Raw genomic sequence first — 25,722 nt, 5'->3', positions numbered from 1 at the left:
GTCCTTCCCTCAGTCCCCTCCCTCGTTTATGCTGACTACTTTCCGGGGCCAAACGCACGGTTCCTGACTGACCTTTAGACAAAGGAAACCTGCAGCGGCAGAAGTTGACGATTAGGTCTACAGGTTGCATACGGCAGCGCTGACCTTCACTGGGCAAATCAGCGTTGTGGTGTCTGCTAATCCAACAACCCAAGGGCCGTCTTTGAAGCTGGTAACACAAGTCCTTGAAGGAAAAATATTTCTGCTTTGTCCATTAAGTGTTGTAAACACAAAGAAAACAAAACAAACAAAGTCTGTAATAGTGGGGAAATAATGAGTAAAAAATTTTTTAATCTGTTACTCATTTCTACTTTGTTTCTTGTCATTTGTTTGTTTTGTCAATGACTACGTTTTTTATTCTTTTCTTTTTTGCAGTGTCTTTGTTTCCAGGGACAAACAGGTGTGCTGACAAAACACTGCATTCAATTTCATTACAATCACAAAATAGAAAAAAAAATATTAACACATTTTTCTTACGTTGAAAATAATTATTTGGAAGCGCAAACGCACCAATCAACAAGTTTACACCTCAGAATTATTAGAAATATGTGTGAATGTGCTAATTTAATTGTCCCTGCTTCTATTACAGGAAATGATCTTGCATTAAAAGCAAGCAAAATATTTTACTAAAGAACAATTATTTTAAGGTTTTTTTCAAGTTTTCAATTTGTCACAAAATTTATTTTTAGTCATGTTATCGCACACTCAAAATGAAGCGTCTCACACACTGGTGAGAGACCTATTGATTGACCTTGCTTTGAGTCTTGTCATTGCAGTCACACAGAATAAAAGGATTCCTATTGAAATGAGGCCTGAGGAGAGGGAGCAAATGTTGGAGGTAAACTGTGATGACAGCTTGGATGTAATGAAGAGGCTGAAGGAACACAGGGCTGTGATAATTAGAGACAACAGGCATGACAAGAGAGGAGAAGAGGAGAGAGGGAGACCCAGTGAAGGAGGAGATGGACGGGAGAAAGTCCAACAGAGAAAGAGGCGAAGGAGGAGAGAGAAAAAGTGAGAGAGAGAGACAGAGAGAGAGAGAGCGTGTTGAGTTGAGTCACAGCGAGTGAGTATCGGAGCTCAAACAGGGAAAAGAGCACTTTCCGTCCACGTACCAGAAGCGGCCCTGGCACCAGCATGTGGAGCCTCATGAGTGACACAGCAACATCTTTCATGATACATTTGTATGACAATGATTAGTGTTTTTTAATGCAGTGTAAAAAGACTGTTTTTGCTACAAACAAAAAAGAAAGGACTGATAAAATTTTCTTTTTTTGTTCACGTCATGTCTTGGTATGAGTCGACTACCACTGTCTGTGGGAGGAGGAAAAAGCGTCTGGGTTTAAACATTGTGTTGTGCCTTTGTAGATACAGCGGGAACTGTGAGAATGTGACGGCAGAATATTAGAATTTTTCCTCTATTAATGCTAAAAACAATATTCCAATTAATTGTTAAAAGAAAATGTAGTGTACTTTTTCATTTTAAAATTAAATTGATGCATTGAACTTGAACATGAAAAAAAAACTATTATAAAACTTGGAATAATTGGAAAATTACCGTGGCTTTAACCCACAACCTAAACAGAGTTAAAATCAAAGACAACTTTCTAAACTTTTCATCTCTGTTCTTTTTGTTTTTCACCTCTCTCTGCTTTCCTTTCCTCTCAGCCCCGACCAGAATTCTGCCAACAAACAGCTAACGCTGCTTAAAAGGCCAACGGCCCACAGTGCAAACACACACACACACACACACACACACTCTACCTTCTCTATCCTCAGGAACATGAGAGCTGGCTCTAATTCACAGGCTGGTAAAGCTGTGGTGGACAGCAATCTTGATCTGGCAGGATTAGGCTACTTTTATTTCCCCGAGAGCCACAGGGAGGAGGGGAGAGGAGGAGGTGGAGGGAGGTGGGCTGCGAGCGTTTGTGGGTGGGTGGGGGGGATCTCAAATCCTTCTACAAATGTCAAACAACGACCGGTGACCAGAGGCCGCAAAGATACACAGTCACACACACACACACACACACACACTCATAAACACTCCTGGAAAAAAATCCCGTAGTGCCACCCAGAGAAGAAACTCATCACTCTCCGTCTCATCAGTCTGTGGACGAGGGAACGTGGGGGCAAAGAGGGGAGCAAAGGAGGAGAGGAAGGAGGAGGAGGAGGAGGAGGAGGAGGAGGAGGAGGAGGGGGCAAGGGAAGGAAGGGAGGGAGCAAAAGAGGGAGGGAGTGAGAAGGGAGAGGGGGGGGGGGGGGGGGGGGGGGGGGGGGGGGGGGGGGATTACACAATTATTCAGATAACAGCTGGGAATAATCTAGTGGCAGATGTCTCTCGGTCAACAATGCCCACCGCACACGGGTGTGCATGTGTATGCACATGGACACTAACAGAGTTTCTATACCCAGCGAGCAGCCGCAGAGAAAAAAAGAAAAAGCTGCGGCGTCCGATGAGGCAGCGCGAACTGCTCCAAAACAACACAGACGTTTTGAGAATGAGCTTCTGGTTCAGATGAAACAATCTCTACTACCTATGACAGTTTTCTCCTGAATATTGAAAGTTCAAAAAAATAAACACACGCTCTCTGCGGGATGACTCCACCAACAGTTGACTGAAAAGCAAAACCTTAAACCTGAGGAATTCTGTCCGAGCAGAAGAGATGGAGGGTTCACCCGTCACCCACTGATTGACACTTAATTGTAGCTGAACACACACTCACTCACAATAAGTGTACACACATGCAGAGCGCAGCAGCATCCAGCATCTCCAAGACTCCCGATAGTGGCTGTAGCAGTCACTGTCGTGCCCTCCTCCCTCCCCTCTCTGAAAGGCCACTATAGAAGCCATAGAGTCTGCACCCCACTGAGCAAATCTGTACAGTCTCTTCACCTTGAGAGACACAGCAGAAGGAGGAGGAAGAGGAGGAGAAAGCGGGGGAGGACAGAAGTTGAGAAAGACGGAGACACACAGCTCACGTCGTCTTTTGCGATGGGCTTGATGATATTTGTGAAATGTACTAAAAATCCTCCCCGCACATAGACATTTCTTCCAGTAGTTTTGGAAAAAGTAAATTCAGGCTCTTTTCCTCTCTGACATTAACAAGTTTTTATGTGAGGGTACATTTCACGGAAGAGGAAAAAGGAGCGGCCCGAGCGGCGAGAGCGAGCTCTGTCAATCTGTCAACCCAGGCAGCCTATTGTGATTTGGTTTAACACTGGTTAACAGCTCGTCCTGTCAGGAGATGGATCATCCCACAGCGCCTCACATGCTAATAGCTTAAGTAGGCATCCCATGTCCCCCGGAACTAATACCACAAATACTAATACCATAAAAGAGCTGTGCACGCCAACGCTCCAGCATCACTTTCGCCTGCGTTAGCCAACATCCTGATACTTTACGGATTAGAAAACATAATGAGATGCATTTAAATGGTTATTACCTCACTGGGCCAGGGATGGTGAGGAACAGGGACAAGGAGAAAGGATGGTTGAAGGAGTTTAAATAAAACAAAAAAAATGCTAAAATAAATCTGATATACGGCAGATCTGATAAGTGCAGCCAAAAAAGAGCATTAGAAATTAGTAAAGAACTCTAAGGTGTTATGATTGGCCACAGTTTACATTAGGAGCTCAGAAGAGTGTAAGATGTAAAACTTATTTGATTGCAGTTGGGTTTATGGACCTGGAAGTTCATCTCTCCTCCTCCTCTGTGAATCTCAGCGTTTCATCAGAGCGCTCACTTGTCCGCTCGGCAGATTTTAATGCCGCAGCACCACGGACAAGCGAGCACCCAGGAGCTGTGTAACGCCTCTCTACAGTCAGACGGTTTATGAAATGTGCAAAATGTGCGCGCGTGTGTGTGCGTGTATCCATAACATTCCGAGTCTCGCGCTTCGCAGCTGTCACCTACCCTTCACAGCCATCTTTTCAATACACATTAAAGCAGCGCTGCAGAAAGTTTAGTCACACTGTTGTTCTGAGCGAAGCTTTCCACTGATCTGCTCCCTCGGTTCCCCCCAGCTCGATTGACGGCTGCCCTGTCAGTTTGTCGCAGCACTTTAGAAAACACCAACGGCTCTCTGATGAAGTGCTTACAAAAGGTCATAGGGTGGAGGCGATGGAGAGGAGGGGAGCCGAGACTACTGAGAGAGGGAGGCAAGGGAGAAAGGAAGGGGAGACGGGACGGAGTGAAGGAAAATCCATAACACAAATACAGCTGTCAGAAGCAATGCAGAGTTAGCAGGGGACACAATGAGCGATGAGAGCTTTTTCATGAAGACGCTCCGCTGGAACACAACAGGCGCGCTCTCAGTTCCTGCACACTGTTTTCCTCTGACCATCTCGTGTGCTCCACCTGGCCGTGCCACTGACCCCATGATCCTCTGCGACTCTCACTCTGTGTCACTGAAATCCAACTGGTGAGATCTGACTGCCTTATTTCACGATCTGCCCCAGACTCCACAGCCACAGCCCCCTCCTTTAAACTCTCCACTCCAGCCATGGCCTCAGGTGCCAAGCGCACTCTGGAGAGGTTGATCTAATGCTTCCTCATGCTATAATGACCCACGCCTAAAACCACTGCACTGTCATTTCCCTCGCTTCATACAGTCGTTCACTCTTATGCTCTATCTCTCAAACTCTCTCTCGCTTCCCCCCCTTGCCCATAGGAAACCGTCTCTTCCGCTCTGAGCCGTCCGCTCACTCCCCCCCATGCACATCCATCAGCTGTTAATGGGCCAGTGCTGTACGGAGCTGGAGGAACATCTCTGCCTCCCATGCAGGCACCCCCTCTCACATATGTAGAAAAACTCATCTGAAACGCACAGACATGTTAATGACCACAGGCTAAAACCACTGTGTCAGGCGAAATGATTACCTTATCAATCAGAGAGAGAGAAAAGTGCATGAATCTTAGAGACGCAATATGCTGCTTTTCACCTCACGTGCAATGACAGCTAATTAAAAAAAGAAAGAGGCAAAAGAAAGGGCAGAGAAGACAACCACTCTCGCTCACAGGTGGTCAACTTTCTACAGACCACTGCAGGAACCTCTCTCCTCCTTCCTCGTCTGCTGTCCTGCAATTCTCTGTGTGACACCTCCTCCTGACACATCTCATCTTAGAAAAATGTGTGGGGTTTATTTTACGCACACACACACACAGAAAAACACACACACTCACACAAGTATTCAACCCTCAACTTCAGCTAAATAACCGCTTCAATTAGAACCACATGTACAATCAGGCCTCCGTCTAAAGCAATGTGGGGGCAGCTTCACTGTGCCGTCAATCATTTCAATACACAACCCCCCACTTGATCACTGACCATGTACAATAACACCTTCATTTAAACCATTAATATGTCAATTAGACTTCATTAATAATTTTCTTAAAGACGTAACAAGCTATAATTGCTGCTGTAATGGTATTCAGTGATTACATATGGATGTGAGTGGATTTTCTTTTTATATTTCTGAAAAAGGAGCAATTTTATTTCATAGAAAACAATGATACACTAAATGAAACAATGATGGATTTGAACCCATAATTACACAGCAATTTAAATCTATGATGTTTCCACATTTTAAAGGCCAACACACATGTTCAGTTCAAATACGCACACCCTGCGATAACGGCAGCTTCAGGACCAACACTTGAAAATAAACCATTTAAAAACAAGCTTTCGCTCCCAGTACAGGAATTTTTTTTTTTTTTCTCACTTTCCTCAAACCCCATTTAAAGGATATCGGAAATTTAACCATTTCAGCTTTTAATGCACTAAGTGAACCCGTGAGTATCTATCATGGGTCAAACCCTACATGTATAGCAGTGTCGTATACGGGTGCTCTTCAACATCACTTTGGAGCCAAAAGCCCACTCAGACTTGTGGGTTTGGGATGGCAGGAGGGTTTTAATGAAGAGAGAGGCAGAGATGGAGAGACGGACACGGCGAGCCATGAAAGCTACCGACGCACAGGACATTTAAAACTTCAAATACTGTCCATTTTCACTCAAGCAGGACAGGTGAATTGAGAAAAAAGCACTCTGCTATACACACATTCCCACACTCAGATATATACACTCTTCCACACATACGTTCACATGCGCTCGTGCAGTGAGGTAAGGACTCTCTGAGTGAGTTTATGGACTAACACAATCATGTTGGTGGCTTTTAATCCTGCTGAAGGGGTTTTAAAGCACATGAGATTCATAGCCATTATTGCCTGTCGCTAGACGGTGTCATACAAGTCCAGAAACACAGCCGCACACACATGTGACCGAGATGAAAAAAAAATCATTTTTAAGTAATATGTCAGTAAGCATAAGAGAAACAATTGTCTGGTGGAGAACAGAACCTGAAAACGATGAACATCAGCAGTACATGAGAGAGTCTCACAAACAATGAAAGAAAACAGGACATGGAAAAAAAAGACACAGCTGTCGAGAGTAGGAGAAAAAAAAACCAAAGAAGGAAAAGTGTTGAAGCAGGTCAGATGAAAAAAGGTGGCAATACTGAGGCAAACGCACAGACACGAATACACAAGAGCCGACAGGGAACAGAGAGTCAATCTGTCTCTGACACCTCTGGCTTCCTACACATTCTCTCTTTTTTCCCCAAATAAGCTACTTCTGCCTCTCAAATACTCTTTTGTTTCATTGTCTCCTATTATATTTTCATGAAAACCCTCTCACTGATGTGATAGCTCATCAGCAGGCAAAGCACCACACAGGAACATTAACTTCACTGTGACTTTACACTCTTGGTAAATGCTGAAAATGTTTGAGGATAAAGAGACATTTAAAAAAAAAAGTGGTCTCCCTGTGAGCTTCTTTTATAAGTTTACAAGTGATTATCAGTGTAGATATTTTAAATATAAATGTACAAATAATTCTACCGTAAAGGGTATCAATAGTATATTGTACCGACCAGTCTTTAGACTGAGACATCTCAGCTGCTGAGCTTTCAGTGAAGAGAAAATCATTGGCTGAAATAGGCACAAATACAAATTATGATGATTAATCACATCATCGTCAATTTAAAAAAAAGATAGAATCAACTTTAAAAGTGACATTTTTCATTTTGTATACATTTTAAGAATTTCAGCATATTTCAAATAATAGATAATAATAGAACATATCAATATGAGGATTATAGTCAGCTCACAATTATGTAAATATTTCATTCTTATTTAAAAATGTAAAAAGGTATAACATTTGCATATAAAACAAATCCAACCTCTTATGTCTTTACTAAAATGAAGAAATGTTAACAATTACATTTTAAATAAACCAACATGTGGCTGGGTGAACATAAAAAAAACATAAAAGTGTTTTTTTATGAAAACAACTTAACGTGCAATTAATTAATCTATGAGAAATTAACTTTTTTTTTCTTTATATCAAGCTCCTGCAGTCACCACAAAAAAGACCTGCTTTCCGCTCTGACACCAAAATATGTGACAAGGTCATAAAACGTGATGAAGAGCTTTTTCATTCCCGCTGGATCTTCTATTAAAGTGCAATTAAAAGTGTGTCATCGCGGAGCGGAAATGCCACCACATGCAGAGGACGAGGGAGGGGAGGAGAGGGGAGGAGAGGGGGGAGACACAACAGGAGAGAGGGGACACAGTAAATAAAATTCATTATGCCAAATGCCCCGGCGCCCATCAATCACGGGGGCAATAATGCCCGTGTCATGGTGCGCACCCACACGGCCCTGTATGCTTTTCTCTCAATGACAGACAACTAACAGCAATTAATTGTCATTTCATCTCTCCCTCTCTTTCTCCCTCTCTCTCTGTTTTTTGGTCTGCAGCTTTCCATCACGCGGGACCTGAGTCCATCTGACATGCGGGGGATGTTTTGGCTCATGTGGGATGAGTTTTATTATTAGAGAAGAACACCAGTAACTTTATTTCTACAGCACCTAAGATGATGCTGCCGAGTTAAATTCATTTAGGCGAAAGAAAACTGTTAATCTCTCGGTTATGTGTTGTTTAAAAAATATATAACACAGGTTTAGTTGAAGTTTTTTTTTCTTTTACTCTAAGAATGAAAAACCTCTTTGGAGTATAGGCCTATATTCCTTTAGTCGGTTTACAGCACACACACAAAAAGAAGGAAACGTGTGCCATGCAGAGGCTCCTCAATTTTCTAATTTATATCAGCTCCAAACCAGTGGAATAATATTTGATATTTTACTATTAATATGATATATTTTCTAATGCAATCAGTTTAATTTAAGAAATATATATAAAACACTATATGGCGTCACAGTTCTCTTCTAAAAGCTGTCAACCATCCTGCAGATTTCATCCGTTTGATATTAACGTTAAAGCCGGAATTCTAACTTTTACGCACCAGGAGCAACTTTTCCTCAGCGTCCGTCTGTTAAATCCTTCACCTGCAGTTTATTACTGTTATCTGTTTTAATCTGGTCGGATTATAAAGAGATAAAGACACAACCCATGCAGCAGGACCCAGTGAGGTTCAAACACCGCGGCAGCAATTTCCAAAAGTCAAAATGGTTTGAAAAGAAAGTATTGTGCCCTGACCTACTGACCACGTCCTGCAGAAAGCTGATTTTTTTTTTCTCTCTTTCCTCCAAAAGACAAGGAGTCTATTATCCTCACCGAGGACTCTGATGTTTCATTTGTTATTTTCAAGAAATTTAAACTAAAATTCTGCTCTTTAAAACCGCGTTGATCGGCTCAGTTAAACAGGTACAAAGCGATAACAAAGCATCGAAAACGATTCTCAGGCGGGTGCGTAAAATTATCACCACATAACCTGCGTCGGTGTTTATTATCAAAAATTAACAAGGGGGACACGGTGTTTTAAGTCGTTTGCCTCCATTCAAGTCCAAACCCGGACATCTCATTTTATAGTTAGTCCAATAACCATGTGAGGAAGAAAAACTTTTTGTTTGTTGTCTCACGAGCGGAGACTTTGGTCAGTGACACTTTTTGCAGCGAGCACTGGCTCCTCATCCTGCGAAACTGCGCTCTGATCATTTCGAAACGTTACATGGTACATTTAAAAATATCCATCTGAGATAAATGTGGATTAAAAGAGCGCGTTTAAAGTGTCAAAGAGGTGAAACTTATTCCGCTGTGGATTTACTCTCTGCTGCGTGAAATGGACAAGATGAATACAACAATAGTTGGAATTTTAAAACGTGGCTGGTGAGTTCCGCGTTTCAACAAACTCTCCAGACAAAAAGACTGAAAGTTACAGAGAAACACGGTGAGAGGGAAGTCCGACAGCGGAGAAATGTGAGTGTGTGTGTGCTCCGCAGCGTAATGCTCTAAAACACCCCAGTTCGGCTGACTTGGAGGAGTTTCACAAACAATGTGCGATGAAAAGTTGGATGTTTTGGAGTGGTGAGCTGCGGTGTGCAGCAGCAGAGTTTCAATGGAGCCACAGAGTGAGGAAAGAGTGAGGGAGATTAAAAGAAGGAAAAAAGCGGTGAGGAGGGGGGAAAGAAAAGGAAAAGTGTAGCTAATGCATCAACCTGTTCTCTTGTTTTCGGAAGAAGTCAACTTTCACGCCAGTGGTTGGACCATGTGGACAGCCCGCTTCTGCTCCTCAAACCCCCGGCGCGTCCACTCTCTCTCTCTCGCGGCGACAAAAGGGGGGGGGGGGGGGGACACAAACCGACGGGACGAAAAAATAAAAATAAAAAAAAAAGAATGGCAAGAAACAAGAGAGGAGAGAGAGACAGAGAAATCTAGGATCTAAGACCGCAGCACCATTACTTTAGACGACAAAGCGTGCTCGTTAGTCCTTTTCCTTTTTCCCTTTTGTGTGCGTCCGCTCTCCTCGGAGTGGCCCCTCTGGAGTGAAGTCAGAACAATACTGCCGCTAAAACTCTGGCACTGTGCGCAAGTTGCCAGGGAGAAAGCGCGCTGCTTCCCTCGTCTTGTTTTGTTGCGTCTTCTCCCCTCCGCTATCTCTTCAGGACACTTCTTCAGCGCGTAAAAGCTCTCCACCGCTCCTCCGATTTTGGCATCCCGGTCTGTTGCTTGCTCGCTCGCTGGGAATCAGGGTTGAATCAGTAGGGCTGTGCGTGTGTGTACGAGTGTGGAGTGTGTGTGTGGAGTGTGTGTTGCAGGGTGGGCAGTTTGCTGCGCTACCGTAATGCCTCTAAAGCAGGTGCGCGTTTTCACCGCTGCCCTATCCTCGCAAAGCCCTGGCGCACAATAGGAAAACAGCAGCCGGCGAGATGCATGTCTCCCTCTCTCTCTCTCCCCCGTGTGTGTGTGTGTGTGTCTCTCTCTGTGTGTGTGGCTGTGTGTGTGTGTGTGTGTCGAGGGGAGGGCACTGATCTTTTGACCTCTCTTTGCATCCCGACTGAGTTGTGCTATTGTGGAGGCAGAGAGGAACAGATGTTAGAGCCTGCACTGAGTTTGAGCTCAGAAACTGTCAGAAATAAAGAGCCATCACCCAAAAACAACCATAGTCCAGAGTGATGCACTTGCCTTTTCTACAATTTTTTTTATGCTTTTAAACGTATTAGAAATTAAAAAGCAAATAGATAGTTTAAAAAAAAAAATTGCTTAAAGTTTTCAAGAAGCCATGTAGTCCAAAATAAATGACGTAATTTTATAAATAACCAGCTTCCTCTTTACCCTTGACAAACCTCATTGTAATGGACTATAACTTTCATATTTTTAATACAGCATGGTTTTCTATATTGATTTATGCCAGAAGGATTTATGTGAACCTGAAATGCTGTATTCCACAAATAAAAATTAGGTGTAAAATCAGTTTAAGTGAGTTCACTCTTGTTACACACTTACCTTGTGAAAAGACAGTTATATTGTGATTGGACAAATTTTACTGTCTGCCTAACTCACTATGTCCTTTATGTATTTTGGAAGCCTGACAACTCCCTTTGCAGAGTTATTACCGCCTCTTTTCCCCCCCTCCCTTCGACCACATTCATTTACTAATTGATAGCATAATCAGTGTTGAGATTACTGTCTCTGATGAAATTTGGAAATTACATCATACCTGTCGCCGCGAGAGGAAAAAAAGCTGGGGGGGGGAGGCGCCATAACTCATGAGATGATTTTGGAATAATTTTTGCTTTAGCCGTTAAATGGGATTCTGCCCTCCTGCCTTTTCGCTATCGAAGCTTTTACCATTGGAAAATGATGGCAGTCCATCACAGCGGCACCCAACAATGGGCCACGGCTGCAGTAAATCACAACACGTTCATTAGCACGATCAATACCACTAAAGAAATATGTGTGTCTATGCGTGCTTGTGTGGGAATGTGTGTGTGTGTGTGTGTGTGTGTGTGTGTGTTTGTGTCAATGAGCACCCCTATAGTTTTTACTTACTCCCCTCTCCTCAGAGCCTCAAAAAATTTTCAAGGAACACTTTTTTATATGTTGTCGATAAATCTCCTGAGAACAGACAGGAGCTAATGTTGGTGGTGATGAGTGATGCTTTTCTAAGTGGCTGTTATCAGGAAGACGAGCGAGGAAGTTTGATCCACAAAAATTAGACCGTAATAATAGAACAGACTTTATAAGCATTAGCAGGTGTGTTAAGTGTTACTAAACACCTTTAAAGCAACAAAGAGGCTGCAACCTATAACTGAAAATATGTGAGTCACAATGGAGAGCAGAGACTGAGTCATCCTGTTGTTATGTAACTCTTGACATTTTGACTAATGATATCAATCACCCTTCCTTCTTCTGCGGAATAAGTTGTTGTTTGTCTGTTTTGGCTCATGGTTGCAAAAAAAAAAATTGTTTTAAATCACAGAACACAGGAAACCAAGTCGCACTCTGTGTCCTGCCTGAATAAAGCCGAGCCAGGCCGGACTGAAGCAGGCCAAGTATGATACTGGATTAAAATAGAGCCGGGGCCTGGACATCTAAAGTCAACACTCTTGTTCTTACTCTTACCAAATGGAGGAAAAATTGCTGTTTGGCCCTCTCACCCAACTCCTATTCCCATCTAGGAACCTTTCTGTCCCTGTTAATCAGGGGGAATAATTATCAAAGTGGACAGGTAATTAAATTAAAACATAAGTGGCTACATGAGCTGGGCTGGCTGTACTACAAGGTTTTCCCTGGCTTAATTAAAGAGAAATATGGGAGTGCTCACCCACAGTGTCACAGAGCTGGTAAAAATGAAGAAAAAAAAGCTCCTGCCACCAACTTGAATAACTCAATCTGATCCGTTCAACAGAGGATTTTAAATTGATAATTAAAAAAAGAGGTGATTCTGCTCTGTGTATGTAAGGGACAGAAAAAAAAAAGATTCTTCTTCTCTGCTCATTCCTGAGCGATTCAGTTTCACAGACCATGTTGTTTGTTTGTATATGAAAGCAAAAGCATATGTGTGGCGGCGAGAGCGAGACGAGGGTGTGCAAAATGTGTGGTAGACGCATTAAAAACAAAAAGAGTGCGAGCGCTGGCTGCCATCTGGGAATAATGTCGTAAAATAAAGCTATAATAAAAATCTAACTTACTGCTGTTGATGTTTATAAACAACCCCCTAACACACACACACAAAATTCTCACAATGTCTTGAAAGTCGAAACCCAGAGAGAGGCCTCAAACACACACACACACATACACACGCGCATATACAAATAAACAGACCCAGAGCGGGAATCCATTGCACAGACCAAATTATCCAAACATTCACAAACACACTCATGTGTGCCCACACCCACTTTGGTTCACATATGTGTGTACATGTTTACAAATAAAGACAAAGTGGGATGGCTGTATACACACACAAACATAAACAACCACACACACACACATACCACTGACGCCTCTATGGTTATGCAAAGACAACAGCAAACTGTGGCTCAAAAACACTACTGCGATCTCAGCTCTGGGTTTTATTGCAATAATAAATGACTGTGTGCATCCACCTGTTTATTTCATCTCCTGTAGTACCTGTGAACAGTGTGTGTGTGTGTGTGTGTGTCTCCTTGCCGCAGACAGTGGCATCAGCATTAGTCTCGGAATATAAACTGATTGCTGGCAGGATCACAGTCAATCACCACCTGCTTTCTATTAGCCACTTATAAACATGTTTACTGTCACAGCTGCACACAGCGTGCACACACACACACACACACACACGCACGCACGCACGCACGCACACACACGCACGCACGCACGCACGCACGCACACACAGAAGTACAGAGAGAGAGAAAGACATGCTAAGAAAACGTGTTTATCACTACTCTCCCGGTCTTGGCCTTTAGTTTGAAGGGAATAATTAGGGAGTCCTGGGCCAAGGCAGTGTTGTATGTGTTAACAAGCTGTTTTAACACACTCACACACTTCTTCCCAGAGAAGATCTCATTCTGTGCCTCAAGGGCCTCACTTCAATTGAAAGCACTTGTGACCCAGCCGTCGAGTCCAGGAGCGAGTCTCCAGCAGGGCTGCTGTGTAATTCTTACAGGTACACACGCTCACGTGAACGAGGCTCCAAAACAAAAAAGTTAAGGATCTCCGGAAAGTTGGAGAAATTAATTAGAGAATCATGTAGAAAAGATCCTCAAATGGTGAACACATCCTTCTTTTTGACAGAAATGATCACCATGAAAGAAAGATACTCACTTTCTTCACCTAAGGAAAGGAAGAAATGTCTTTGTGGATGAAGGATTAACCACCGAAGCAGCTGATATATCAGAGATGGAGAAGGATTTCGGTTGTAATGCATATTAACTTATTTCAACTTTCTTGAGAAAATTAATAATATGCACAAAGGGCAAGATTTGATTTATACCACTGAAATAAAACAGTTATTGAAGAGTAGATTTCACTGAAACACAGAGTTGGAGTTTGGGAAATGTAACAGATGCAGATATATATACTCGATATATATGGATTATTTATGTCTGCAAATTTTGTGCTTGCTTTCCGATGATACTTTATCACCGAGCACTTACAATGACAGGTGAAGAAGTAAAGGTAGAAGTAGTATGTGCTTTTTCTTATATAACTCATGTACATAAGTATTGTACTTTGATACATATATACTTGTACTATATCTGAGACTTTTAATTTACTTTTACTCTGTGCTTTATACTTCTAAATCAACTTTACTAAATTTAGCTGACAGCTAAGCATGAGAACTTTTATTTTGGAATTTTAAGTACACTTTGCTTGTTCACTATTTTAACACAAGTACTTCAATTTTAATTGAGTAGCTTTTACTAAGTAAACTTAAGTTACGTTTCAGTACTTTCTACACCACTGCTTATGTGACTATTTGTAATTTAATGTGTATATATGTGTATTATTTACAGTTTTGAATGTCATATGTTCATGGTCTGAGTAAATAAAAGCAGTATAGTCGTGTTGGCTGCAATTAGCCATGTTGCCACAATTTGGGTCAATATCAGTCATTTTTAGTGTTTTGGTGTTTTCATGGCCTCCACGATGCTACACACAGGCTGAGGAGCACTCAAGTCGGACATGACAGAACTGTGCCACTCTGTCTGTTTAGGTGTAACTTAATCCAAACCCTGAAACGCCCTGAAATCCAGTATCTTCATCTGCTCACGTGCAGGACATACAAACATAGAGTGAGCAGGACACACACACACACACACACACACACACACACATTGGCAGAGCTTTTCATTCCCTCCCTCGGTGCGATCTTGTATCAAAGCAAACAAATGACATGCTGTCTTCTCCTCTCTCCCCCCACTGTCTTTTTTGATGTGTGGTTGTGTAAAATGACACGCCGTATCTCTCCAGCTGACATTATCACTCGCCGGCGCGCTCACATCTTCCGGCCGCACGCCTTTCCCACAGGACTCCCTACAGCCGGGGTCTTTGTCTCCGAAAGCATCGCACACGCATGTACTCGCACGCACGCACACACACACACACACACTGACACAGAGAGAGAGAGAGAGAGAGAGAGAGAGAGAGAGAGAGAGAGAGAGAGAGAGAGAGAGAGAGAGGTGTGGAAAAGCTTCTATGATTTTACCTCATTTTGTCAGTGACTGATTCAAGGAATGAGAGAGAGGATAGGATGGAGGGGTGGAGAGGAAGGATGGGATAGGCCTGGCTTTTCTGCGTATGTATGTGTGTGTGTGTGTGTGTGTGTGTGTGTGTGTGTGTGTGTGTGTGTGTGTGTATGCTGTACTGGAGATTTTTAATGCAGCAGAGAGAGCAATGTAACCCAGAGAGCTCTGTCACATTAGTGTGACCATCAGTGTTAAGCTGACATATGTTACAGCCCTGATACAATAACCAGCTCACGACTTTATCATGCAAGTGGTAATCGACTGACAGGTGGCAGGAAGAGGTGTTTGTTTTAATGGAACAAAATAAAACAATAGGGAAAATATACTAAAAGAGAAAACGACAGTGGAAATCAAGTTAATGTGGTCATGGCTGAAACTGTTAGTTTAATTTATGAATATGTAAGGGAGATGAAGTACTAAAGGTAATCAAATTTAAAGTGTCACAATTCAAAGAATAAAACTAATAATGATAATAATGATAATAATAATAATACTAAATGAGGTACCAGCAGGTGACAGAAGCTACAACAACCACATGAATCTACACCAGGGCTTTGACATGCAATACTTCAAATAAGCTACACCTTTAATGAAAGCACTATGATGCTTTTGACATTGAACATACATAGATTCATTTTTCATTTTTCTCTTTCAAATAAGGCACCTTATGCCTGATAATCATTATTTATTTTGTCCTCCCGTGTCATCGAAAGCTCTTTTCAGTAAATCACAAGTTCAATGACTTAAAGTGAATAAAACAAAATAAAATAAAAAGTTTATTTTATTTAAAGTTTTGATCTGGAATTCATGCTGACTGGTTATTGACATTCACGGAGGATCGTGAATGGTTCAATGATTTCTTTTGATGTACACATCTTGGTTCTCCAGACTATTCATCTCCTCTTCTTAAAGTTCCCTCGTTGGCTTGAAGTAAACACACAGAAAAAAGATGTGATGTCAGTGGTTTATGAATATAACTCAATTTTTTGAGTGAGCATGTCCTTGTAAATTGCTGTAAAAATACAGAGACCACAAAATGTTCCACAGAGGGACAAAAATATGAATTTATCCAACCATTCAAGTGTGCGTGCATTTATTCAGCATTTTACTTTCCGCTTGTATTTAAAGTCTGGTAACAGTAACAGTAACGGTAAATTAACAATTGAGAAGTTAAAAGTTTTTCGAATTTCTTTAAAAACTATGCTCGAAAACACTTTTTTTTCCTCACATCTGTGAAGGTTGAAATTTACAATTACTAATACACAAAGCACAGCATGTGAAAAATGCACATTATATTCGATTAGTCTTTCATCTTTGCAGGTTGCTCTGTATGTGTGTGTACGGCAGAGAGAGAGAGAGGGAGAGAGGCAAAGACAGTGAAGGGCATCAGAGGTCGTCAAATTGCCACATTGCTTTTTGTCCTGTCAAACGCTCATGTGAGCCTGTCTTGAGTGAATTTCAATAATCACACTGAAGGACTTTTCTTCTCAGGCCACATTCTGCTAAATGTACCTCTCTCTCCTTCTAATTCCCCTTCACAATGCGTCTGGCTCAGGCTACTCATCATGTCATTGGTCCCTTTTCTATTCCCCTGTGTTTGATTCTGACAAATACATGGATTATCAGCCAGGGGGATTTTAAAATATATGGCTAATGTGAGCTTTCATGCCTGTGCTTTAATCTGCTGAGTATTTAAAACCAATCTTAAGGACGGGAGAAAACGCAGAGGTCAGGCTTTTTTATTTTTTTATTCCTGCACCAGGCGCTGGAGAAATGAGACGGAGAGAGATTGTGAGAGGGAGATGGAGCGAAAATGGAAGTGAGCAGAGGGAAGTGAGAGAAAGACAATGATTTCCCCCCTTCTATTTAAATTCTTACCGGGATTAACTGTGGAATTGCAGGTATCAAACTTCATCTGGAGAGAACTCCGTCAAAGAATGGAAAAGTTGGTATCCTTGCTCTGTGTGTGTGATGGAGAGACAGAAAGAAGGAGAACGACTCCAGGGTATGGGCGTTTCCGTCTGCTTTTTTCTTATTTATCATGTCATGCCAGGGAAATTGGACCTAAAATGAGAAGATATATCTCTCACTCTCTTTTAACGGAGGCCATGACACGGTACGGCGAGGGATGAAAGCTCCGTCATATGTCTGTCCGCTTGCTTCGCCGTCAGAGTCGCTTCTACTCATTTACAATTCAGACACTTTCTTCTCCTTATTACTGTCTTTCTCCCACCTTTACTTTCATCTTTCTTCTAGTTTCCGCTCCTCTCTCGTCCGCTCGTCCGCTCGTCCGCCGTCCTCTCTCTCTTCCCTCCTGTCGTTTTGTGTACATTTGAAAGGCAGACTGGGCCTTTGGCAGCCACTCAAAGGTGGATTGAGTGTGTGTGTCTGTGTTGGTGCGTGTCAGGCTAAAGAGCAAGGGGGGTGATTTGTGGCATTACCTCTACAGCTTTAAACTGCATCAAGCAACTTGCAGACCTTTTTTTTATAGCTGTAATATGAGGTACTTAACATATCGCTGTCATAAAGCGCAACAGAAACGGGGTCGAGGAACCTCCACACAAAGACAAGCATGCATGCATATGTTACTGAGGAGAGCTGATGGCTGAGTTGGAGACAGATGTATGTATAAGCTGAGGGAAGTTTTTATGGTACAGACTCATATATCTCACCCAGGATTGTAAAGTAGGCCAAGGCTGATATCATCTGATACACTTGTTTGCTCGCCAACCATACAATCGCAGTTCTTCCCTGCTGAGGAAGCATTCAAACTGCTATTTGAACATCAAAACAGCATGCAAATAACATTCACCACCCCTTTTTACATAAGATAAGATAACCACAATGCCTCGTCTGCCAGCGCGGAGATGTGCGATGCATCCTAAGGCCATGCTATGCTGTTACAAAACATCCCCAAATAAGCCCTCTCAGCAACTTCCCTCGGAAAAAAAAGGAAGAGGAAGTGTGTGTGCATATGCCGTGTGCATGTATGTGTTTAAGCGTGCTAGCATGTGAAAAAAGCACACAGAGACTTAATGGTAAGAGAGAGTGAGATGGAGAGAGGATTAGAGAGGGGAGTGGAGGGGTGAGGTGGCCCTTTAATTTGGAAAGTTTGACGTGAATGACGCACATCTGGTTCCCAAAGATGATGGATTCTGCTACACATGCAATATGGGAAAGTGATCCATCTCTCTTTTTCTTCCTTCTATCTTCTCCCTGCTTCTGCTTCCCCGATCATTTAACTCAGCCTTCCATATCATCAACACGCTACTACTTATTTTCCCCCTTCGCCTCCGCTCACATCACTTCCTCCTTCCTGCTTCCCCGACTCCCTCCGCCAGTGGAGTGTGTTGAGCTGCAGCACGACCTCTCGGCCAGACTCTCTCCTCTCTGCTCAGCTCTGTTCAGCACATTTGATACACATAACAAATTCTCACCAGATTTTGGGACTTAAATAGGATTTGCTAATTGACATTTCATAAATATTGAAATTTTGTCCGGCAGCTCCTGTAGCTGTACACGTAATTTTACCTCCACCAAGGAGCAGGATAATGCAAAAACTACTCCTCAGATTTCCATGACACTTGGTGGGAGGACGAGAAATGGGCCAAGAAAGAACCAATTAAAATTTGGAACAGATCCAGTCGAGAAGTCAGATCCATCGAGAGGTCAGATCCATCTTTTAATAATTTTCTTTAACATTGCAAGATGATATTTTCTGATATCTTCACGAATTTCCCAGGGAATAATTCATGGATCAGTGTGTGCGATTGTTATGTTTATACAGAGGCATGAGCCCTTGTGCAGCGTCCACAGGTTCTGTTCCATCCCGGCCCTTTTATATTTTTGTGTGTGTGTGTGTGTGTGTGTGTGTGTGTGTGTGTGTGTGTGTGTTCGTAGGACATCACAAATCTGTCCATAGGGATGACCAACATCCTCTGCATCCTCATTTTATCTTGGTGATTTCACTTTATAAACACGCTGCCCTGTGCGCTGGTAATTGCCATGCAGAGCAATTTATTTCATTAAAGCAATGTGTATCAGCTAATCAAAGCAAACCCACATACATGTCATGAGAGACAGAAGTAAACATGATTACATGTGTTGGATGTGCATTTAATTTGTGTGTGTGTGCACAGACTGTTGAGCGACCTCAGTCTGTCACTTCTGTCACATCACTGAAAGCTTATCATCAACATCTGGGGCTCAGATGCTGATGTGTCTCTAATCCTCTGGTCTGACTTTGCAATTGTGCTGTTGAAACAATCTGTCACATTAAGATACTGTAATTAGAAGCATGTACACTCATTAGTCCAATGTTTAAGATTTATATATTGTAATTGGATCCAATATTTTCATCCACTTGCATTTAACAGTTTTAACATAAAGCTTTAACATAATAAATACAATGTGTTTTAAATACACAATAATCAGGTTTAAATTGCATAAACCTGGTTATTAAGCATTTTAAACACATTGGATTTATTAGCACTATTACATTCTCACTTGTTCCATTTATATTAGACCGAAAAATATGCATCACATTAAGTTTAATAGTGTAATAGGTAGTATTAAAAGGACTTGAGCACATGGAATGTAATTTTCTTAGCTCTTTAATTAAGAGTATTCATTGTGCAACACATTATTTTAATTTAATTTTGGATATGTAGGCAAAAAAACCCAGTGTTAACCACTGCTGTGGGTCCAGAAAATGTAGACGTAGAATTAAAGGAGCAGGTACGAATATCCTAATGTAGTTTTCGCTCTCACTCTTTAAAGGAACAACTACTTTTACACTATTTGGATTGTTAGTACACCATATCAATATCCGTTTTATTATAACAACCAGTCTGACTGAGCTTTTAATATCATAGTTGTACAACCTTTCCTGAGCCGTTTTCAGACATGACCTCTGGGTAGAATCTGGAGAATTGGCTACAGAGTTTGCCTTTCACACATGCACAACACAGCGGGAGGTTTTATGCACAGACGTGTTCACAACAGCCTCAAATCCTCTGCATTCTTCAGGTGAGAGGTGGAGCAGCCGGGTGCAACAGGCTGAGGCAGGAAGTGATGTATCATATATTAACTCTGATACATAAATCACGTGATTTTGTTTACAGCACCCTGACACCATCGTCAGCTCTTATCACCACAAACTGTCTTGACGTCAGTGTCTTCTACGTGTATGCCACAGCTTTTTCACCGGGAGATATTTGTTTTGGGGTTTTTTTCTTCATTTTTGCGTCATCAACCCCCAACTTGCATGCGGCGAATCCAGCGGAGGTCCCCTGCTGTGTTCTCACATCAACTTCTCCTGGAGTTCTACGGACTTTATACTAGGAGGTCAGGCGGAAATCCGTAGAAACTGTGAAGAGTCTCACTCTGACATTTGCGTTCATGCATGCAACCTTGCACGTTTAGGGGGGAACTGTTTTGTATGGTCTCAACCGGTTTGCTGTGATTCTTCTATTGAAAAATGTTTTTTACTGGTGAACAACAGTTTGAAAATAATTTCCTGTTGAATTTGCCATTCGTAACATGGTAGTGAATATGGAAAATGTCCTGACAGGAATACTGTGTTCAGTAAAATACTTAAGTCTAAACTTATGAACTTTGTATCTCTCCAGCTTCTTCCTAGAGACAATGATTGATTCAATTTCTTGACGGTTCCCAGGATCACCAGTTTTATTTCCAGGTCACTTTGTTCCATGCATTACATGATGGTTGGACGGCAGGAGCAGACATTAGAGTCATGGCACAGTATGGCGTTCTTTGGAATGATGCTTTCTCCTTCTCTGTTCAACTTATAGCAGCCTAAACATGAAAATACATCAAACTCCCTCTCCTTACCTCTCTATTGAGTCTCCTCTGACAGCAAAACTCCTGGAACAAAACATTTACCCTTGACAACCATCCTACCTGGTTGTCATAATGAGACCACTTCACACAAGAAACAGACTTTTCTCCAAAATCCTTTTGTTTTCCCTGTCACCGGCCGGCTCGTTCATCTCAACACACAGGCCATTCTGACATCTCCATTCAAACTATCATAGCATTCAAATACAATAAAACATAATTCAATTCAGCCGAAACCTAATATTGATTCAGTCCAAATTTAAGAGGATACATTTTAAACTTGTTCTAAAATGTAAGTGTTCTTTGTGAGTACTATTTTTTTTATTACAAAAAAGTCGATAGGATACGGCCATAATGTCTGCTTCTACACCAACAGTAGTTGGTGTGTAGCATTTCAGTGAATAAGAAATTCTGCCAAAACACTCACTTTTGTGAAGCACAGTTCATGGGTCAGTGTCATCCACCTGAATACAAAATAAATAGATAAATCAGCAATAGGATATGCTAGATATGCTATATGACCTTATATCCTTGTAAATAAAACAGTCTATTCTGCAGTAATTACATCCGACAAGAAAATGTTCAAGACCAGTCCTCTTAGAAAAGTAGTACTTACATACAAATACATACCAATACACATTAGTTCGTCTTTACATTGCTGGTGAACAGGGAAGGACGACTCTTATTGTGAGAAATAATAACATTTGTATGTACTGAGTTTGCCATAAACTCTGACTCACTCCAGTGTGTTACTGGGTGTTTAGTCCCACTAGTGACTGGTCTGAAGTACATCTGTGTGTTTATTACGTTTATAATCAGTCCATATTGCAAGAGCCTCTAGACTATTAGAATTACTGCTCTGTGGTTGTATGCCTCCACCAGCCAGTGTAGTTTGAGTTGACAAACCTTTGACCTCTGGCCTCTGACCACTGAAATCGAATTAGTTCATCGAGTCAAAGTGACAACTGGTCAAAATTTGAAGAAATTCTCTAAAGATTCTCTATGTTGAGATATCAACATAACATTTGTAGCAATGTGGCCTTTTTGTGAAGCCAATGTGACCTTTGACTGCCAAGAGCAAATCATTTCATCTTAGAGTGTAACGCTGCTTTCAGACATGCACTGAACTGCGGAGATTGTCCGCATTTTCTCAAGGCGTTAAGAGTCTCTAGATTGTCTGCAGACTTTCTCCACCTGGCCCTCTAGTATATATTAAGCAGAAAGTCAGCAGAATCCGATGTGAGCGCACAGCAGGGGATCCCCCTGCCGGATTCACTGCCAGCGAGTGGGGGGGGTTGATGACACTTCTAAAACGCGACAGACGCAAAAATGAAAACAAAGTAAATTAGCATTGTTTTCTATGGAAAACACAATTTGTTATCATTCTGTATTGGTTCATTTGTTGATCAGAGGAAATTAAAAGGTCTTTTTTTTCCAAATCACAGTGATTAAGTTATATTGTATACAGATAAATGTGGACAAAATCTTCAGGAGGTGTTTACTTATCAAGGGTATTGGGCATCGTCTTTGTGCCTTATTGCCATACTCTACAATAAAATATAGAACTCATTTAATCCTTTGTGTCCTCTACTTCTAAAAAACAAGCCAAACTAACTGAACAGAAATATAGCTGTACGTTAATATAGGTTAGGTTCATTAAATTGAACAAAGACTACTATTGCCTTTTTTGGTTGCAGTAAACATTTTTTAAAAACACTTACTCATCCAACATTTGATGCCTGGTCCTTCTGATTTAGATTTTATCAAATCATCCAGTATTGATCCAGCTTCCCACAAAAACAAAGAGGGATTCTGTGAACTGCATCATCTTTTATTTGTCTTCTAAATTCTAAATTCTAAATACAACTTGAGCAGGTGATCAATTGTCTGTTCTCACATTTTTCTCAGTCCACTAATGATGAAAAGCACCACTGACATCTTTTGATCAGAGTTGAGTATGATGAATTTTTCATCGTGTCATCTGTAACCCTTTGGGCCTCTTGCCTCGCAGTAGATTGTGCGACGTCCATAAGATTCTCTGTCAATCAGCAGATGACTGACCTCTGAGTCAGTGTCCATTTGGCATGGTGTGCACACTGATGGATTTGTAAACAGTAGGACCAACATGTCCACGCACACCTCTACACACACACTAGCTCCCACTGCTGTGTCCAGGCGATTAAAGGGGCATGAGGTGGCCTCTGACTCCATCAGCACCGAGGTAATACTGTTGCTACACAGAAGAATCACCAGGCCCCTTTCTCTGCTTTCTTACTCAAACATAACTCTGCCCATTTGGCATTTTGACATCATATCTTCAATCTCCTCTTCAGTCGCCCCTACCACAGTTTTCTCTCACTCCGCTTGGCCAAAACACCAACACAATAACTTTATTTTATTTTGCTCCCTCGCTCCAATGCACAACATTCAGACCTTACCTCTCATCTTTTCTCTTTTTTAATGTCTTTTTTATCCTCCGCTGCCTTTCTTCTTTCTTTTTTTTCTGACTTCCAAGGTCAGACAGGACAAACAATGCCACTGGTGTCTGTCTGAATGTGGCTTGCTACCCACAACCACTGCCGCAGTTGCCTTGGCAACGCACTAACCATTAATTTTCAATTAAAGCAGACAAAGAGATGACAGCTCAGGGTCCATGGAAGATGTCAAGAAGCAGTATTAATATACGACAAGTGAGCATAATTGTGTGTCCATTTTCCTCAGCTCTCATCTATGCTATCAGTGAAATGTGAAAAAGGCAGATAATTTGAGGGTGTGGGAGACGCCGGCCACCGTCTTCTTTTAACCAAGACGCCTCTGATGTATCTCTCTGGGAAATATGGCATTCATCATTACCTTTATGAATATTTTGTCAGGGATGTTATTATTTTTCATTATCACTCTATCACAAAGATGTTATTTCACTTGCGATGCAAATGACACGCGCACACACACACACACACAAACACACCTGTAAGCTGTACGTGGTGTGAGGACACGACACTGACTTTGCTCCGTAGGTTGTTATTTGATTTCCATTATCAAACTGTTACAATGAGACCTCCAACTCATGCAAATGTGTGAGTCGCTCTCCATTTCTTTGTCTGGCTCTGCAGATCCAGTGGTATGCATAATAACGCACACAGACACAAGTTTCACACACAGACACACAAGTCCCCACGGCCTTGGACAATACAGAGAAAATAAAAATGCGCAAATGTTCAACCTTATAAAATATGGGAAAATATTTTATCATTGATAAAGTGAGAGAGGCAGAGATATCTAGGCACGGCTAAAGAAAAGAACATTGTGGCAAACAAAACAAAAAACATACGTATACATATACACCCATACATATAGTACAGTGAAGTGAGGCAGGGACAAATTGAGAGAGATCAGGGTTTACCCAGAAAGAAGTGAACAAAAAGCCCAGAGGCATATCAACGATATTTCAGGTTTGAAAGGTGGATAAATGACATCTATGTGTGTTTAGCCTCCACCTCAACCTACAGTGATGCTACTGAATAAAGGCCTGCAGGTTTTACTGGCTCTCAGACAAAACTACAAACACAGTGCCATAACTTTGGCACAGCTTCGTATATATATTATATTTGTGTTTGTGTTTTTGTGTGTGTGTGTGTGTGTGGTGCAAATAGGTAATGGAGGAAGTGTGTCTGCCACAAATGTTTTGTAAAACAGTGTGTAAAGCTGGGCATACACTGTGCCTCTTTAGAAATGTTGTTCCACCTCACACTGTACAAGTCATTCGTCTGAGAGGTGAAGCCAAAGCTCTGTGATCTATGTTCTCACAGTCGGATCGTCTGACACTACCCGACTGCTCACACTGCATGTGACTGGACCTGTGTTTTGTCAAAGATGAAGTTTTGAAGTCGAAGTTTGTTTGTGAACAATGTCAACAAGGGTGAAACATGCTGCCTTGATCATATGTGTCATTCTCTGCTGAAATGTCCAAAAAAGAGGCGGCGACATACGGTCACACAGGTGTCTTGCCAGACCTACACATTTTGGTTGGGCTATTTTACAGAAAGAAAATAAATCATTTTGTTTTACTATATTTTAAATTGACCACTAGTTTATGGAAATAATCCCCTTTATCTCCTTCTTTTTCTTACTCACTGTGGAATTGCTTCCAGCCATAAATTATTTGCTGCATTGTGTTTTGCCATTTTGCGCAGACGCCGTAAGGGAGTAAAATGCTGAGATCGGGGAATCGACTTGTGACTTTGCTTCAGCTGTGCAAGAGCCTGAAGAGGCCGAAGAAAATTTCAAACACATCAGGAATTCATCCAACCGGAGCATCTGATCGCTTCTTGCGTCCCCATGTACACTGCACGACATACACTGCACGACCAAGAAGAAACTCTGTCGTGCTTCTCAGAAATCGCACAGTATATGCTCGATTTAATGGAGTCAGCAGTAGATTGTTTTCTGAATGCACGGGGTTGATGTGCATGGTGTGTTCATGTCAATATAAGGAAATCATGGTTAGAGATACAGTGAGGTGAAATCCAAAATCTGCTTACAGGAGATGGCCAGCTCTCTTCCTGAAGTGATCTTGTGTTTTAGTCTCACAAAATCCTTCACTCACTGTTTCCCGTCACCTCTCACTCTCTCCTCCCATAACAAAACCCCTCTTTTATCCTCACTCACCCACACTTTTCTTTCATCCCCAACTGTCTCTCCCTCCTTCCCTCCCTTTTCTTCCTCTGCCCACTGCTGACGGTGCCCCTTAAATCACACAGTCCCAACACTGCCCCATAAAAGATGGCAGGTTCTCCC

At 41.8% G+C, this 25,722-nt stretch overlaps 1 protein-coding gene across 4 annotated transcripts in view; it reads right to left on the bottom strand.

Moving 5' to 3' along the window:
- The window catches only part of foxp4 (forkhead box P4), a 213,843-nt gene that overhangs the window by 82,336 nt on the left and 105,785 nt on the right, over positions 1 to 25,722 (bottom strand). The window contains exon 1 of one of the 4 annotated variants that reach the window (XM_034585259.1): positions 9,555 to 10,252. The exons of 2 other annotated variants lie outside the window; for them this stretch is intronic. The gene's annotated coding sequence lies outside the window, so the exon portion shown is untranslated. Of the gene's footprint in view, positions 1 to 3,952; positions 4,659 to 9,554; positions 10,253 to 25,722 lie in introns of those variants that run through there. One more of the 4 variants, XM_034585260.1, reaches the window with a different exon arrangement.

Source organism: Hippoglossus hippoglossus, chromosome 5 (assembly GCF_009819705.1).
Source record: "Hippoglossus hippoglossus isolate fHipHip1 chromosome 5, fHipHip1.pri, whole genome shotgun sequence".
Lineage (NCBI taxonomy): Eukaryota > Metazoa > Chordata > Actinopteri > Pleuronectiformes > Pleuronectidae > Hippoglossus > Hippoglossus hippoglossus.
This window is presented reverse-complemented; position numbering and strand designations above follow the sequence as displayed.